The sequence below is a fragment of the Stegodyphus dumicola genome, chromosome 1, assembly GCF_044657685.1.
Source record: "Stegodyphus dumicola isolate Sdum_Otavi_A_Nest chromosome 1, ASM4465768v1".
Taxonomy (NCBI): Eukaryota; Metazoa; Arthropoda; class Arachnida; order Araneae; family Eresidae; genus Stegodyphus; species Stegodyphus dumicola.
In genome coordinates this window covers 218242289-218261122 of record NC_140768.1, presented here as the reverse complement: position 1 = coordinate 218261122, position 18834 = coordinate 218242289, and the positions used below count along the sequence as shown (strand labels likewise).

At 33.5% G+C, this 18834-nt stretch overlaps 1 protein-coding gene across 2 annotated transcripts in view; it reads left to right on the top strand.

The window, feature by feature from the left end:
• The first annotated feature begins 1073 nt into the window (after positions 1–1073).
• The window catches only part of Daao2 (D-amino acid oxidase 2), a 102174-nt gene continuing 84413 nt past the window's right edge, over positions 1074–18834 (top strand). For both annotated transcript variants that reach the window (XM_085825603.1, XM_085825596.1), the window contains exon 1: positions 1074–1224. The gene's annotated coding sequence lies outside the window, so the exon portion shown is untranslated. The remainder of the gene's footprint in view (positions 1225–18834) is intronic.

Here is an 18834-nt window from a genome sequence, read left to right as displayed (position 1 = left end):
GGCCCATAAAGATATAAAGTTAAAGAAATACAGTTATAGTAAAAGTCATATTTTATTTAACCCTCTGAGCGGCACGGGTTTTTGGACCTGTCATGAAGCCCTGTATTTAAGCAAATTTTATTAGCCAAATTTATATAATTACTTATTTTACGCTCTGTTTTCACAAATTTACATTTATTAAGATTACATTTGCACTATTAAAGAAGGTAAGAAAGCAAAATATCTTAAGCTAATATGTATCAAGTACAAAAAATCTCATGACCGGATAAAGCCGGTCAAAGAAAAAGAAACTCCCATTAGGGACGTAGCATAAGCATTAGACACATTATTTGGTAAGTGCAAAAGCGAGACAAATATTCTTTATCACTTGAAATCATCAAACTTATCATTTGAATATAAATTAAAGCTATTTATTAAAAACAATAATAAAATCTAAATTACTAAGAAATTATTACTTCAAATTCCTTACTTTGTTCAACAATTACGAACTGATTAAATTCGAAAAATAAACATCTTATCTTTTGTCTTATGAGAGTACTTTCAGAGCTGGTTAATAGCGAGACATATACGTGGCCAATGAATTAAAGACTTTCGTACAGTACACACTTAACCAAGGTGAAGCGGGGGATGTTTTCGTGGTAGCATTACGTAACATAATGTAACGATCCAAAATTTAAGGAAGTATTCCGCTAAGGAATACTTCCTTATTTAATTCAGAAATTTGTTATGAGGTTGTAAATTATATGCATCATTTCAGACGTAAATATTACAAATATGCTAAGCAATAACTGCTTCTGCTTTCGAAATAATTAACTATTATCAAAGAGAAAAACAGGAGAGACTTAATTTCTATTTTGAATAATTTTTGTTCCTTTTACTGATATTTAGCTTGAAACACATGAAAGTGTAGAATGAAGATTTTACACCATTTCTAAAAATGTAGAAACGAATATAATAGATTCAAGATAACTCAACATTGCAAAAGCTGCCCTTTGTCTAATGTGATAAGAAATTTGAATTTAACTGATAATGCGATAAGATTCAGCCTGATCTTGTTTCTAAAGGAAATTATTTTGAGTTTATTATCACTGGGAAACAGAGAGGATATTGACACATTAATGTTCTCAGATCTTGCATATACCTTTTTAATTCTAGCATTTATAATGCATAATTTTATAACAAAACTACAAGAAATTCGAGTTTGACTCTACACTCTTGAAACTGGTAAGCAAATTTTCTGTAATTTTCTCTCTTAAATATTAGTAAATCTTTATGGTGATTCAGCACTTCTTATGTATTCACATTAGAAATAATTTGTGGCTTTAACTAACTTGACAGGTAGTTCAGGCAAGTGTAATTAGGACAAACTTCTAGTTAAAATATACGAAGTAAATTCTCCTTATTTAATAAATTGTGATTTTCAGTTTAAATGATCAGAATTAAAGCATTCAACTTAATAGTTAATGCTTAATAGTTAGAGCCCTCACTGGGATTAAGGAAATAATATCCTCACTTCGATTCGTACTCCGGACTTTCCGATTGCCAGCCGGATAGGCTTCCAATTACACCAAGAAGTAAGGAGGGAAAAATCCTTACATTCTCCCCCACTTAAAGGGCGACTAGAAAAGAGGAGACCCTGTCCTCAATTCAGGTGGGTATGAATTACCATCTACCACATTTTAATTCGGTCGCCACTTGCAGAATCTATTAGGTACTTGTCGGAGCAAGAAACGTGTCATGGAGATTTGAACTCCGGACTTCCAGTCGGATATGATTCCAATTATAGCATAAGCCCGTGGTAAGAAGGGAGAAAATTTCTTACAAACTGCGTTGTGTCATACTTTTCTTCTGACTTTTTTGTGTATATAAAATATCGATACAGCTGATTTAGATTAAAAGAGCGTGTTATAAATCTCCTTTTGGTTAATTATTTTCTTTTTGTTTACGTTGCGTGAAGATTCTAATACATTAAAATATACAGGATAGAACCACGAGCCGTCATCTAGAGGTACTAGCTTTAACTATTACTGTTCTCAACATTACTCACTCAGTAGTAACAAAGTTACGACTCTAAGTATACGTGATGGGGAACGAAGAGACAGTTTTATTGTCAAGTTCAATCTCGAAACCGGATGGGCTAATTTACCTGTCTACAGGAACGGGTGTTGGCTGAACGATTTTTGCTGTTATCCATAGCTTGAGGAAGCCTTTTGCTTGAATGTTTACTTGTTTCCTTTGTCCACAATAACTTTGTCAGGTGCAGTATCAATATCAGTAGTTAGCATGTATGGCTTTAGTCTGTCAATAGCAATATTAACTGTTTTGCCTTTAATGAGCCCAGAAAAATATTTCTCATTTCTGTCAAATACTTGAAACGGTCTCTCATATGTTGGTTCGGGTGACTTTATCACCAGGTCTGTTCTAACAAAAACGAGAGCATGACTTTAAACACTTGTAGACAAAAAGTGCCTGTTTGGTAGCACTCCGTGTTTTGATCGGTTTTAAGCAGCATGAGCATGACTTTAAACACTTGTAGACAAAAAGTGTCTGTTTGGTAGCACTCCGTGTTTTGATTGGTTTGCATTTAGTTTAGCAGCTTACCCGCAAAGGTAAATGGGATAACTTCAATTCACCCAGTAAATCGGTAGATGCAGATTAAAATATATATGCACCCATTGGAAGGGGGTAATGGCCCAATGAGGTCGATATGCACCAGACGGAAACGGCTATCTGGTTTTTGATAATCCGCAAATTTATTTTGAGTGGTGTCTAGTAACTTTAGATTTTTGGCATCTGATACATGCTTGGGTCCAGTCTTCAACTTGTGTTTTCATTCTAGGCCACACAGTCATCTGTTTAATCGTAGATTTAATGCCAGGATGTGCAAAACCATGAATTTGATCGGAATGTTTTCTCCTGAAACTAGGTGGAATATAAGGCTGAATATTCTTTTGGGAAGTATCACACCATAAAAGTTTTGAAGATGGAAGTACTGATCAGCTGAATTCAAGTGTTGAGTCACTTTCCGCTGGATTTTTCCATTCTGGATCTGTACTGTGTTCTGTGACAATTTGTTTGAAATCAATAATAGAGATACGGGATAGAGTGTGCTTAACCACATTACCTTGTCCATTAATATGGCGGTGATGTACGTGTGAGTAACACGTGCATAAGAAAATATCCCTAACATTAACTAGGAAAGCCGAAATCTTAGTTAAGATAGACATGTTACAATTAATAATCAAATTTAATAAGGAAAAGTAACAGTTGCCGGGTACATTATAACGGCTTAAGAAATTCAGAGCACAGTACAGATGCGAGTACACAAGTTCACATATCTCGGCGAAGCAGAGACGCACACATTTGTTGAAGTAGTTCCACTTGACTGCCGGGGAAAATTTTTCTCTCCCCGTCAGCCTGTAGGTTTGCCAAACGGGTTTACTGTTTCGCCAATTGGCGCTTTTCTGTACAGTTTTTAAGTCCGTGTCGCCTGTTTGGCGCTGCCGCTGCATACTCCCTCCCCAGTGTCAACGAAATGTGACATACCGATGCGGGGGTCGGATTAATCGTTCAGAACGGGTGATACAAATGTCCGAAGTTTTTTTCACACTCTTGGAAGCAACTTGAGAAGAGTCCATGGTTACAAAAGCGGGTTTCAGTCTATCTATGGAGATCGTTTGCTTAGTCCATTTTATTTCGAGATCAAACGTTTTATCTCGTCTTTCTAGCACCTTAAATGGTCCATCATAAGGAGTTTGAAGTGGTTTTCTAACTCCGTCGTGTCGAACAAACACATATGTGGACTTGTGAAGGCGTGGATGAATGAAACATGTTCGCTGGCCGGGGCTAGAAGTCGTGGTCGGGCGGACACTGGCAAAGTGAGATTTTAAATCCTCCACAAACTGTTTGGGGGACGCATCGGAGGTGTCGGATTGAAAAATTCTCCTGGGAGACGGATAGTCTTTCCATACACCAGTTCAGAAGTGGTTGCTCCTATGTCCTCTTTGAGAGCGGTGCGGAAACCCATCAGCAGCGTTGGAAGGGCAGCCACCCAGTCACTGGTATCGTGCGCTTTTAAGGCAGCTTTCAAAGGACGGTGGAATTCCTTGATCAGTCCATTCGCCTGTGGGTGGTACGGAGACGTCCTGATCCTCTTGATTCCCAATAATTGGGAAAGGGCTCGAAATAAGCCGCTTTCGAACTGTCGCCCTTGGTCGGTAGTAATAACCGTCGGACAACCAAATCGAGTAATCCAGTGGTCATAGAAAGCCTGTGCTAATGTGCGTGCTGTTATGTCTGGTATGGGTACTGCTTCGGGCCATCTAGTAAATCTATCTATCATAGTTAGACAGTAATAATTATTTTGAGAAGGAGGTAGGAGACCAACAAGGTCAAGGTGGACGTGATCAAACCTCTGTGATTGGTCTGGAAACTTCATTAACGGGGTTCTAGTATGCCTGCTTACTTTTGCTTTCTGGCACGGAATGCACTGCCGTGCCCATTTCGCGCAATCTTTGCGGATGCAAGACCAAACAAACCGTGAACATACTAACTTTGTTGATGCGCGAATGCCGGGGTGAGACAAATTGTGCAAGGTGGCAAAAACTTTCTCACGGAATGCCGGAGGAATGTAAGGACGGGCGTTACCTGTTGACACATCGCAATATATCGGTAAGCTACAATTCGGTAAGGTAACTTTTTTGAGATGTACACTGTGAAAAAAAACCTCGAAGTTTACAGACAAAAGTCTTGTATAGTTACAGAAATGCGAACAATTACGAAGGAAATACCTGTAACGAACACAGAACCAAACGAAACTGTAAACTCTACAGGAGTTTTTCAAGAAGTTTTGCTTGGATTTTGTCCGTAGCGTGTGATCACGTGGCTTAAAACGGCTGAGAGAGAAGAACCAATCAGGAAGAAGGTGGAAAAACATCGTCTTAGCGGGAGAGTTCAACGATAGTCGCCATGTTAGCCATTATTTTTGCTATGGTCGAGGTAAGTTCGAAATAGTGTTTGACGTGTATTTTACTAATTTTATGTAATGTATTTGTTATGTTCTTTACACTATCTATAATTAAATTCTTTTAATGTTTAGCTTATAATTCTAATGCTCCTAAATAAACCTGTGTTGAATTATTGTTAGAGTTCAAATCACAGAACTTGTGTTCCATTTAGTAAAATAACAACTTTTATTCGTTACATCTCTAGGTGCCTGCAGTTAAACTGCTCATATTTATAAACAGAAACAAATTTGTTAATATGTTAGTTTGTTAAATATTTATGTATCTTTTAAAACATATCGCGTTAGAATATTCATATTTTTCATTTTGTTGACAGATGTAACATTATTATTCCATACATGTTATCATTAATCCCAGCGTGAACTGCTTTAGAATATTTTTCAGAGCATTATTACACTATGTATGTTATTATTAATCTCAACGAAAAAGAAAAAATAAATGTAATATATTTAAAAAATTCGACAAAATAACTTAACATACATTAAAAATGGAATATCATTTCATTAATACATGCGATAAGTTCGCCTTAAAAGATTATATAGTCGGATAGCAATTACATATTTGTAAAAGTATTCAATGTATATTATTTTTTGTGTTAAAGATAGTTTTAATCCAGGACAGTCTTTACCAACTTATAAAGCATCTATTAGGTTAGATTATAACCAACATTTACAAAAGGCAATCGAAATGCCGTGACTTTGACATATTTTTAACTATGATGTAACATACTAGGAACATTAAAGAAAAAAAATTCTATTTTTTCCTTTATGCTTGTTGAAAAGTAAAATATTAATAAAATGGTACAACATTCATTCTAGTACTTACAATGTAAATTTACATATAAATTTACTATAAATTTTGGTGCAAAGTTCATTATAAAATGCATTTGCTAATATTTAATAGTTATAGCATTCAATATCAAATCATGGAAATATTAGTAATGATACGTCAGTTGCATATATTAATTTCAATACTCAGCTTAATGCCAAATTTCTTCTATATCTGAGATAACATGTATTTTTTGAGAATAATTCTTTTGTGTCATCTTTTCATTTAAAAATCTCTTTGAGATATATTTTAATGTGAATTATTTTCAAAATTATCCTCATTAGAATGAATGTTGTTCTCTTTATTATGTTTGAAACTGCCGTTACGCTAAAAAATATATTCAGAAAACTATTTATTGCTGAATGTTTAAAATAAGTTCTACTGCTCCTTTTTGACAAAGAGTATCCATTTGAATTGCAGTTGGTTTTAATTAATCGTTGATTGTATTTTTAAGAACTACTTGATAAAATTCAACAAATTAGTTCAATCTATGAGTTCATCTGAAAAACCTAAAATTTTTATTCCAATTCTGTCATGTGTATATATTTCAAGAATGAAAAAGAATTACAAATTCACTTTCCAACAATACTGAGTAATATGTTGTTGATATAGCCAAACTTAAAATGACCCATTTTAAAACCAGATTAAATAAATCATCGCGTATTTTCGGTCATCGAATTTCTTTGGCGTTAAAAGTGTCATAGATTTAGTAAATCCAAGGGTCAAGGTAAGCTCAAATATTTTTTTTCATAGTTCATATTTGCTAAGTTATAAATTTTGCTGATGCAAAAGTTATGTAACTTATGCAAACATATGCTTAGAGTATTTGAACTAGTGTTGAAAAATCACTGGAATTTAAAATGTAATTGACAGTATGCCTTAAAGCTTGTTTTGGTAAAAGCATATTTATGGGTGCCCCTTGGCAAAATTTGGCGATTTTTGGCAGTACATGGATACCGAGTTTGTGCAATTCTTTGACCATGTTATTTTGGCTTGTGTAGCGAGGATTTGTGTGCCAAAAACCGCCGCTACACGAAGACAGATTGCACATACTCGGTATCCATGAACACATCGACCTATTTTCACTTAAAAAAAAATCTGTGAATTGTACAAAGTTGGCATCGCGCACTCCCTTGACTTTATCCATGTACACATCGACCTATTTTCACTTAAGAAAACATCAGAGAATTGCACAAACTTGCGCTCCCTTGATAATACAGGGAGCACCCTTCAATATACTCTAACTGCTGTTTTTCATAAATTAAAACATTTTAGGCATTTAAGATATCTTCCTGTAAGTTACAACTAAATGAATGACTCTTAAGCATAAAAATTTCAAATTTTTATGCTTAAGAGTAGAAGGAGTTATACACTTTTTAAATAACAGTGTCAGAAAAATATACTTTTTAAAATATGTAAACCATTGTTTGAAGTATAGAAAAACCTTCCTTAGCAACTATACCTCTTTAAGTGATTATGTCAAGTATTCTGGTGATACAAACATTGATATTAATTATCACTGAGAATCATGCTTTGTGAAGTAACCACCTCCATTAAATATCAAAATTGTACAAAATTATGGAAAAGTTATAGAGTGGTTTTACTGTATACTTAAAGTATATCATATCACTGTTAGATATTGATGATGTAAAAGATATTATCTAATCATAAATATTTCAAGCATTAAATAGCTTAGTGTAAGTCAATAAGTTTTCAGATTCTGACTTTGTACCCTGTCTTTCACTATGTAATGTTTTTCTAGCAACAGTGTTAAGTACCAGTAAGTAAGTTTCTGTCTTAAATACCACTTAATGTAATCAGGTATCATCTGTTCTGTCTGTAAAACTTAATCGTAATAAGTGAACAAATGAATATCTGTAAAACTAAAGATGACACTCTATGTAAAAAATACAAGTATTAAAATGTCTATGAGAGGAACATTTAAAATATTAAATCCACGATCAATTTTTGCGACATCTAAGATAGAAAATACCCAAACTGACTAGTTAATTCAGAGGATGAATGCATGTAACATCATTGTTAATGTGTTTGTTAATTGTGTAAGTATTGAAGTTCATGCATTAATTGTTGATAACTATATTATTGGCCTTATATATATATATATACTTGCATTTCAAAATTTTGTATATTTTGCCAGTGAGCTAAGTATTAAATGCTGTTACGTATAAGTTCATATTATGTGGAAAAGTAGTTTTTGATCTAACACTTTCTGAGAATTTTTTAATGTTGATCATCAAGCTTAAAGCATATGGCTGAAATTACCAGTATTAACCATAATTTAATTATTCTCCTGTTTCAGCGTTTCTCAAACTTTTTTCGAATAGAGATTATGTGAATTATCATAATTTGTGAATCACCTTACTGCTGTTCCCTTCGAAAGCAATTTTTTAGCATATATTACTACTAGTACACTTATATTTTAATATATAATTAAAATCTGTTATATTTCATAATTAAGTCCATTGAAGAAAAGTTATATTTCTAATATTTCAAGATTATTAATGAGAAGGATGATTTGTAATTCTTGCATGGCTCTTCTATATTTGGATATATGATGGTAAGACCACAGTCTTAGTGGATATATGATAGTATATTTGGATATATGGTGGTAAGTACCACAGTTATAGTGCTTTAAATCCATCTTTTACTGCTAAGACTGAGTGGGAAGTCTGTAAGTAGGGTAACCAATAATAAATTTCATAAAATGTCTATCTTATGAGAAAAGGTGATAGATGATTGTCATATGTAACTTTTTAAACTCTGAGATTTTTCAACTAAATTTTTTTGTCTCCTTTGGAAACTTCAGAGGACCATGAGGGCAAGCTGTATGATCCACAGATTGAGAAGTGCTACCTTAATACATTTCAATTTCTAGAGAAATTAATCTTAAAAAAAATCTGATCATTATTAAAACTACTTTACAGATTTATTTTATATTACAAATAAATATAGTAAATATCTAATAAACCTCAAATTATTTTCTGCAAAATGAATTATTTAAATTTGTACTGTTTTTGCTTCAAAAATGGATGATACATACAATTTATGATTTCATGAAAGGACCAAAAGGAATCTTGTTTGCAATTTAATTATTTAATTTAAAAAAAGATTTAAATCATTTGGAATATGTGCAAGTGCATGCAATTATTATGAAGAGATTCTAAATTAAAATGCCACATAACAAATTTAGAATATGTTATGTACTTCTAACGAATGTGATTTTTTCTTTATTTAGGAGCCATGCTTTGAATCCTAAGAAGAAGAGGACTGCACCTTCACAATATGAATAATTAAAAATAACAATAATATAAATTTTACCTATTTTTTATTTTATTTTCCTTTTGGATAGTTTTCAAATAAAAATAAACCTATTTTTGTTTCTATATTCTGTGTATTGGAATAAAGAGTCGAAATCCATTGCAATATCCAATATTTTCAAAATATGATATTTTTTGAAATAAAATATATGATTATGGAATATTACGTTAAAATGAAATGGTTCCTTATGTAACCTGTATGTTACACTAAAAGGCTTCATCGAATACTTGTAAAGTAATGAGCAAATACTAAGTTAATATCTTGTGTGAATGAATATTATCTTACAGAATTTTTTATTCCATAAAAATCTATCTAAAAATATAATTTTGTTGAATGAAGATTTAAACATTTTTCCCGAAGATTTAAAAAGTCGTTTGAAATAATGATAACAAAAACATTAATCTGAAGCATTTAATAAATGAATAGAAAATTTTGAGAACAATTAAATCATCCACAGGAATTTTGAAATAATCATCGTATTTTTGACATCAGTTAAAGAAAGGAAATCTGAGTCATTTTGATTATAGTGATAAATTAGTTCCATTAATAGTAGGATAGAAAATTAAAATTTTAAGGAGCCATTATGCATTATCAATTTTTCATTAAAAAATTTTTAGTTTATTACTACTATCATATCAATTATTAATGCTGAATTCGTTATCTTCAGTTTTTACATTCTTTTCTTAATTTTCTAGGCATAGCAGAGAAAAATATAATTATAGGATCAAGGCATTTCCAAATACATTATATTTTCTTCCTTAAATTTTTAAGATCATTCTATATTCATCATGTATTATAGACACAGTATCAGGGGATTCTGTTCAATTTTTCAGTTAGAATTTGGGACGAAGTTGTGAAGTCATACCTACATTAAATGCTTGAATTGATTATTTGAAATATGACAAAGCAAGAGAGGGCCATCTGTCCAAGGAAAGGAATATTTTAAGGAAAACTTCATGTTACACAAACATTTACACAGGCAGCCCATTCTCTAGGATTTAAATCTAGAGCCAAATGCTAGTGTTCAGCTTACTGTCTGGCTGCCTGTAGGCAATAAATGTTTTAGTAGAAGGAATACTTGAAAAATTAAATTTAGGACTAACTAATTCTTCAATTTTGTATACAATGAGAAGAATGTAATTTATTAATAAAGTTTTAAATCTGGGAAAATACTTGTACAACTGTCCGATTAATTAATCTATTATTTCAATTAATGGTCAGTAGCAGAAGAGATTAAAAAGCATTTATGCCTAAAAGAATTATATGTTGTAATTAAAATGAATAATGCAATTAAGCATGAAAATAATTTTGGATAACTTGTGATAACTGAATTTAAGTTCATTGTTGAGTTACATAAGTAATTTTTTTTAGAATTTGAAAAAATATTTAGAATTGTTTATTGAAACAATTTCATTAAAATATTTTTTTACTGTAATCATATCCAATTGCAGTCTCTTTAGATTACACTGTTGGGTATAAGGAGAATGATTTGGTTTAGTTTACTTAAGTATGGCAAAGCACACTAGGACTATCTGCCTAAGTGGAGAAATGCCTTTGTGGAGGACTTTCGAAGGGAAACTGACTTATATACATGTTACACATGGAGAAAACCATGAAAATACAACAGCCCATTCGTGGGATTTGAACCTCGGACCGAACTACCAGTGTTCAGCGGGGGAATTCTAGAACATTACTAATTTATTGCCAAAAAACCATTAAGTCTAATACACAAGTTTTTTTTCCAGCTATTTCGTGATGCATATGTAATTTTGAGATGTCTTAAAATTCAATAAAGGAAAGTAATGCAGATGTAAGAAAAACATAAAATTTGAGCTTCTTTTTAACATTGGGAATATTTTGAAAGAAAATGTTGTATATCTTTTAGAAAATCTAAGGTATTTTTCCTTAAAAAAAACTTAATATTTAAAGTTACATAACTTCCCTTTCCCCACAAATAAATAAATGCAGCATATTTTGTTACAAGCAGTAGCTGTAGACATTTCACATAAAACATATGTTCTACATGTGTAATTATTTATAGTAATATTACAATCAAAATATTTAATATTTAGGAATACATCATTTTTGTATTTTGTATAAGACAAATATGTTCTATATGCATAATTATTTGGAAGAACTTTTAAGTAAATTATCTGCAACTTTTACATATATATCCTTTAAAATTTCACATGAAAATACATGTTCTTACATAATCACTTGCAATAACCTTACAAGCAGAACACTAGTAATCTACAAATATTCCCTTTAGTAATTCACATTCAAAAATTACGATCTACTTACACTATTATTTCCTGTAATCTTTACAGATGTTTACATTGGTAAATCACATATGAAAAACATGTTATACTTACAGGATAATTTCCTGTAACATTACAGATCTTTGATCTGTAACCTTTACAAGCATATGCTTCGGTAATCAACATACAAAAACTTTGTTATGCCTACAGAATAACTTCCTGTAACATTACATGTCAAACATCTGTAACCATTACAGGTATAATCTCTGTAAAGTTACTAAGAAAATTCCTGTTTTGATTACTCAAATAATCCATGGCATCCCAGTTTCCACGACTTTTCTTAGTAACTTTACAGATTTTTTTTACAGTGTAGAACTTTTGACTCTTTAAGCAATGTTTGTAATTCTGGGTCGATTTCTTGCATTTTAGCGATTTCCTCATAGTCCATAGGGTTAGGCATGCTTATTGCTTCTATACGCGAAAGTACGTCGGCAGCGATATTCTCCGAACCTTTTATATGGCGAATTTCAGTGGTGAATTGTGAGATAAAGTCTAACTGCCTAGCCTGACGAGGTGAACACTTATCCAAACGCTGTCGGAATGCATACGTGAGCCGTTTGTGATCGGTGATTAAAGAAAAGTTCCGTGCTTCCAACATATGCTTAAAATGCCTAATAGCAGCATAAGCTGCCAATAGCTCTCGATCAAACGCACTATAGTTCCTTTCCGCATCATACGCACTATAGTTCCTTTCCTAATGGAGAAATTCTAATTTGTGAAATGGGGCGCTAGAACCAGCTTTTTCTTGACAATTATACACGCTGCAATAGGCAACCAATGTTAAATTTCTGCAGGTCGTCCCTACTCCTCCGGATGTGATCAAGGTGACAGCCGGGAACGCGTCAAACAAGGGAGAAAACCCATTTCGGTTAGTCTATTTCTTATAAGGTCCATGGTATTCTCGCATTTATGCTACGCGTACTTTCTATTTTCTCCTAAAAAAACAATAATGAATTGTTTATTATTGTAAATTAACATCAAATTCTTTACTTTAAATTTACATTTCTGACATTTAAGCTTAGGCGTAACTGAAAATAAGTATAATAAATTGTTTATATTTAAAATTACCATGATACACTAAGCGAATTCTACCATTTATTAAAACGATAAAGAACGTCGCAGTCTCTCATACTTGTATTTCCAACAGCTTTCAGTATTTGCAAAGATTTTTAAGCTTCAGCATTTATACAAATAAAAAAAGATTTTTTAAATTTAAATTAATATTCTGGAACATATCAATTTTATCATATTTACAAATTAAAGTTTTGCTACGTAACCACATAACTCCTTACATACAAGTAACTAGAAAATTTTCATTATTTTCTAAAAATTTTAAACTTCACATTAATGAGAAACAGGTTCTTTAATTCCTAAATCACATTATATTCTCTGTATGCAGGCATACTAGAATTCTACGCACTAATAAATAAAAAAATCTAATTTCTCACAATGAAAGAAAATATTATATATAAATACTAGAAATTTGGAACACTAAGCAATGCTTCACATACACATACATATTATCAAAGAACTCATATTATCAAGTGCAATTACGATAGCACGTATTATAATTCCGCCTGCGAAAGCTTTCGTGAGAAAAATGCGAGAGGCTGTAAATTTCTATCAACTATTTGTGATAGCGTTCCACCGATCGCGAAGTCTGACGCATCAACCTGTAAAACCAACTGGGCATCTTTCTTCGGGTGTGCCAAAAGAACAGCATTAGCGATTAGCTGTTTGCACTTTTGAAATTCACTCCGCGCTTCCTCAGACAAATTCAGGATTGTCTTATCATTTTTCTTAGCCCCTTTTAAATACGAAGTTAAATGTATTTGATTCTGGGCTACGTTGGGTAAAAATCGACGGTAAAAATTTAAAAATCCTAAAAATCTCTGCAAATCTTTTACCGTTTTAGGAAGTGGGTAGTTAAGTATCAGTTCCACTTTGTTCGTCAGAGGCTTGGTACCATCTTTATTGATTATATGGCCTAAAAAAGATATTTCCGGAACGCCGAAAACACATTTCGAAGCGTTAATTGTCAATCCATATGAAGTTAATCTTTCAAAAACAGTACGTAGGTGAGATTTATGCTCATCTTCCGTATCACTAAATATCAAAATATCGTCTAAGTAGACGTAGGCGAATTTTAGATCTCCAAGAATTTCGTTCATAAACCTTTGAAAGGTTTGAGCTGCTCCGCACAGTCCGAAATTTAAAAACGGAAATTCGAAAAGACCAAATGGGGTGCAAACTGCAGTTTTCGGTATATGATCTGGATGGACTGGTATATGATGATATGCCCGAACGATATCAATTTTTGAAAAAATTGTCTTTCCGCTAAGCGTATTATTAAAGTCTTGTAAATGCGGGATAGGGTATCTGTCGGGTTCGGTGCACGCGTTTAGTTTTCGGTAGTCTCCTACTGGCCGTATGTCGCCCGAACTTTTAGAAACTACATGAAGAGGTGATGACCATGCTGATTTTGATGGTCTACAAATACCTTGATCTATCATAAATTGAAATTCTTTTTTTACTGCTTCGTATAACTTAGGGCTTAACCTACGCGGTTTACTGTGCACAGGAGGACCGTTTGTTTCGATGTAATGAACCGTACTATGCTTTACTCTACCCGAATCGGATTTTAACTTCAGTACTTCCGGAAAGTCTTTCAAGATTCTGTGATATGGTGAATCACCAGATATTAACTTTACCGAAAAATAATTTTTAGAATCGGAAAGGGAACCAATACGAGTTAATTTCGTAGTATTATCGATAAGCCTACCTCGTTTTAAATCGATTAAAAGAACAAAATGCCTTAAAAATTCGGCTCCTATTATAGGCACTGGTACATCGGCGATTAAAAACTTCCAAGAAAAGTTTCGTCTAAGTCCTAAATTTACAGTTAACAATTTCGTTCCATACGTAGAAATTCTGGAATTATTCGCGGCAAATAATTGAAGCGAATCAGGATGCATTTTCTTAAACTTAGAAGTCGGTGTCACACATGAAACATCCGAGCCCGAATCAATCAAAAAGTTTAAATTTAATCTTTTATCGTAAACATGTAAACGACAGGAATGAGCGACTGCCGATGAATTTCGATCGACAGCCGCTACTACTAGTTTTCCTGGGCCGTAGTGTTCTGAGAAAAGGAACAAGGTGCTCGACATTTTCGTGCATTATTACCGAATCGCGAATAAAAATAACAATAATTGTTCACACGCTCTCGGGAATGCCCACGCGAAAAACTACGTGCTTTGTTATGTTGATCCCGGGGGAAATTATTCCTCGTTTTTCCGCGGGAGAGTCGCTCGACTTGTTTACTTAGGGCAGAGATTTCACTCCTTAAGGCCTTAAGCTCCTCGAGGGGGGCACCAGAATCGTTAGGGTTTCTGGGGGAACTCGCCGAAGCTGCCTGGACCGCGAACACGCTGTTGTTCGTTGGCGTGCGCACTTCAGCTATCTTAGCAGCCATTTTTGCTAAATTGTCTAAGGATTCCGAACTTATTGATAAAATGGCATGCACCTCGGAAGGTAACCTTTGCAGCCATAATGATTTTAAAAATTCGTCAGTTATACAGTTTCCACCTAATTCTCTCATTTTTCTCAATAAGTGAGATGGTTTGTCGTCCCCTATATGCAATTCAGAAATAAGTCTGCGTATTTGCTCGCTTTCCGAATCTGAGAATTCTACTATTAACCTAGCTTTAAGGGCATCATATTTAGCCGTCGCTGGGGGATTAAATAAAATATCTGATACTGCGGAAAGAGTTTCAGGGTCTATCGAAGAAACCACGTGGTTGTATTTTGTACTATCGCTACTAATCTTCGCTAAAGCAAAGTTACTTTCAACTTGAATAAACCAAAGTTTAACATTCTTTTTCCATAAAGGGGGAATTTTAACCGCCACGTGTGAGATTTGTGGCTCCTGAACCGCCATATTCGATTCCTCGTTGGTTTGGCCTTCCGATCCTGGCATGGTTGCCAATTATAAATATATCGTAAATCGTAAACTTAATGTTTTGCACTATACCTTATCAAAACAGTATCAATTTAGAATAAAATAATGAAGACATTCAATATCTCAATAAAAGTGTGAGCACAAATATTACCCAAAGAACAGTTTTAAACAATCAATAATTAAATTAAAACTATAATTTTAGACCAAAACATATCACAAAAACATAATTAAGACCAATCACAGATAATTAAAAAAATTTGGCCACATACCTGTAAATCCTCCTTAAGAGTGATAAACCACGTGTAATCCGTACGATAAAATGAGGAGGAAATAAATAGGGTGGAGCCTTTATCAGTCATAAGGAAGAGCATTGGCATCAAAATAAGGCATATTTTTAGTTTTTTTTAACAAAGATTGAGACAGATAGTCATTAGGGATCGAAACAGAAGGAGCTAGGGACAGGGTCACCAATGATGTACGTGTGAGTAACACGTGCATAAGAAAATATCCCTAACATTAACTAGGAAAGCCGAAATCTTAGTTAAGATAGACATGTTACAAATTATAATCAAATTTAATAAGGAAAAGTAACAGTTGCCGGGTACATTATAACGGCTTAAGAAATTCAGAGTACAGTACAGATGCGAGTACACAAGTTCACGTATCTCGGCGAAGCAGAGACGCACACATTTGTTGAAGTAGTTCCACTTGACTGCCGGGGAAAATTTTTCTCTCCCCGTCAGCCTGTAGGTTTGCCAAACGGGTTTACTGTTTCGCCAATTGGCGCTTTTCTGTACAGTTTTTAAGTCCGTATCGCCTGTTTGGCGCTGCCGCTGCAGCGGAAATCCGCAGTGAACTGCGAAATGTAATGTAGTTGGGGCAATTGTCTCGGGGATGCCTCCTATCTCTCTTTTCTTTTAAAAAGACGAAGGTCAATAGTTTGCGATCTGTTAAAATCACAATTTTTTTGCCTTTCTAGTGTATACTTGAAATGTTTCACTGAAAGATGCCTACCCAAGAGTTCACGATCGTAGGTGCTGTAAGATTTCTGAGCATCATACAATTTCTTGGAACAGAAAGCAATTGGCTTCCAGTTTCCTGCTTCAAATTGTTGCAGTACCGAGCCTATCGCTGAGTCTGATGCATTAGTGCATAGAGATAATGAGAATTTAGTTGTGGGAAAACATAAAAGGGCAGCATCGGCTAAATCGTGCTTTCATTTCTCAATTAGTTGTAATGACTTACTGAGTCCAAGGGACTTTTATCTTTTTGAACCCTTTAAAAACTCATTAAGTAATGTTTGGTCAATGTTTCTCAAATATCTGCGATATAAATTTATGATACCCAAGAATGTACACAAGTCTTTTATGGTCACAAGCAGTGGGTATTCTAAACTGACTTGAAACTTGCTAGGCAGGGGACATGATCCAATAGTAGTAACCAGATAACCCAAAAACTCAATTTGGTCTACTCCCAGAATGGATTTAGATACATTAATACGATACCATATTCGCTCAATCTCTCAAACATCATCTGCAGATGTTGCTTGTGTCCACCCTCAGTTGATGATGCGATTAACTACGGTCGCGGACACTTAGTTAACAACCACTTAGCCGACGAGGCACTTAACTGACACCAGTTAGCCGACAGGACATTTAGCCGAGAAGGACACTTAGCGGACAGGACATTTAGCCGACAAGGACACTTAGCCGACAGGACATTTTGCCGACTCGGACAGTTTGCCGACAAGATATTAAGCCGACAATGAGTCTCGCTCTTCCCAATGCTTTCAGATTTCTAATACTTTCACATTTCATTACTACTTTGCTCAACACATCATGCAACATTCATTACCTTATAAAGTTGTTTCGCTCCTCCCATTAATAAAATTTCCTTTACTTGTCACGAAGTAGAGTGATTCGCCCTAATTGCCATACTGGAATTGCCTTTTTTTTTCTGAAATGCTATTTACACCCTCAGAATGCTATTTACACTTTAGGCATCGTATATTTATTAATCTGCAATAGGGCACCGGTCCGAAAATTCGTGCCTTTTGGTTGCGGCCACCTAACAGAAGGAAATTTGTCTTCGTTTGGTTTATGTAATTAAGGCAAAGCCAGAGGGCTATCTGCTTAAGGGGAGGGATACCTTTGTGGAGGACTTTCTAAGGAAAACTGGCTCGTATACAAGTTACACATAGGAAGAACCAAGAAAACACCCATGCAGCCAGTCCGTTCGCGGGATTCAAAATTCGGACCGAACTACCAGCGCTCAGCGACTTTACCGCTCGGCCGCTGCTGGACTTAACAGAAATAGTTACCGTTTTACTTGATATATAACCAAGCTCTTCCACCGAAAATTACTTTTATAGGACTTTTATTTTTTTAGACCTTTATAAATGCGTTGCTAGAAAATGAGAAGAATGTTCCACATTTGAATACATAATAAAATTTAACAATTTAATAAACATAATAAAATTTACTATTATTCTTGAATTATGCATTTAAAGGAAATTTTAACGGTGGAGTGTTAGATTAGTAACTATATTTTATTTTGTTATTAAAATAATAAAAAAGAGAATCTTCAATATTATGGTGGCTGATAAGAGATGCTTAATAATCATTGTCACCTTGTCGTCACCAGGCAGTTCGTTTTACCATTCTTAAGATAAAAACAAGTAATATAAAAAAAATTTTAAAATCAATTCCTACTTAGGTTAACAAAGAAAAATCTTATTTTAGTTACTTTTTATTAACATTATTAACATTTTTTCGTTTCTAATTTATGAAGTTGATGGTGGTCTATAATTTCTCATTCTATTCATCTATTGTAATGCTTCATTATTGCAAGGATTATTAATTATGAAAATTGATATTTTAAAATTTAAAAATGCCAAAATATGAATATTTGTATCATTTAAACATTTTTTTTTTATACTGGAAGTATATGCCTACGTCAAAAATTTGCGAAAGTAAAGACGGGTAAGGATTTTTGTGGATATTAGATACATATATATATATAAATAATATATATAGAATTAATGACTTAAAATCGAAATAAATTTCCTAACACTTGCGCAATAGCTGCAAAGTAAGATAATAATAATTTATTTACTAAAGAAATATTGATTTATTTCATAAATTTAGTAGAATGTATCTAAATAAAGTAACCCAGAAGAATGAAATTTAATCCCGAAAATATTTTTAAAGGAACTTGAATTTAAATCATGAAAAATAGAAATTCAAACTTTTAATATGAAAATTAATAAACCAAGTAATTACCATCATTGATCGGAAATTGGTTGACTTTTCAAGGAGAACAAACCAACCCCTGTTCAATTAACAATAATTAATAAGTGCGAAAG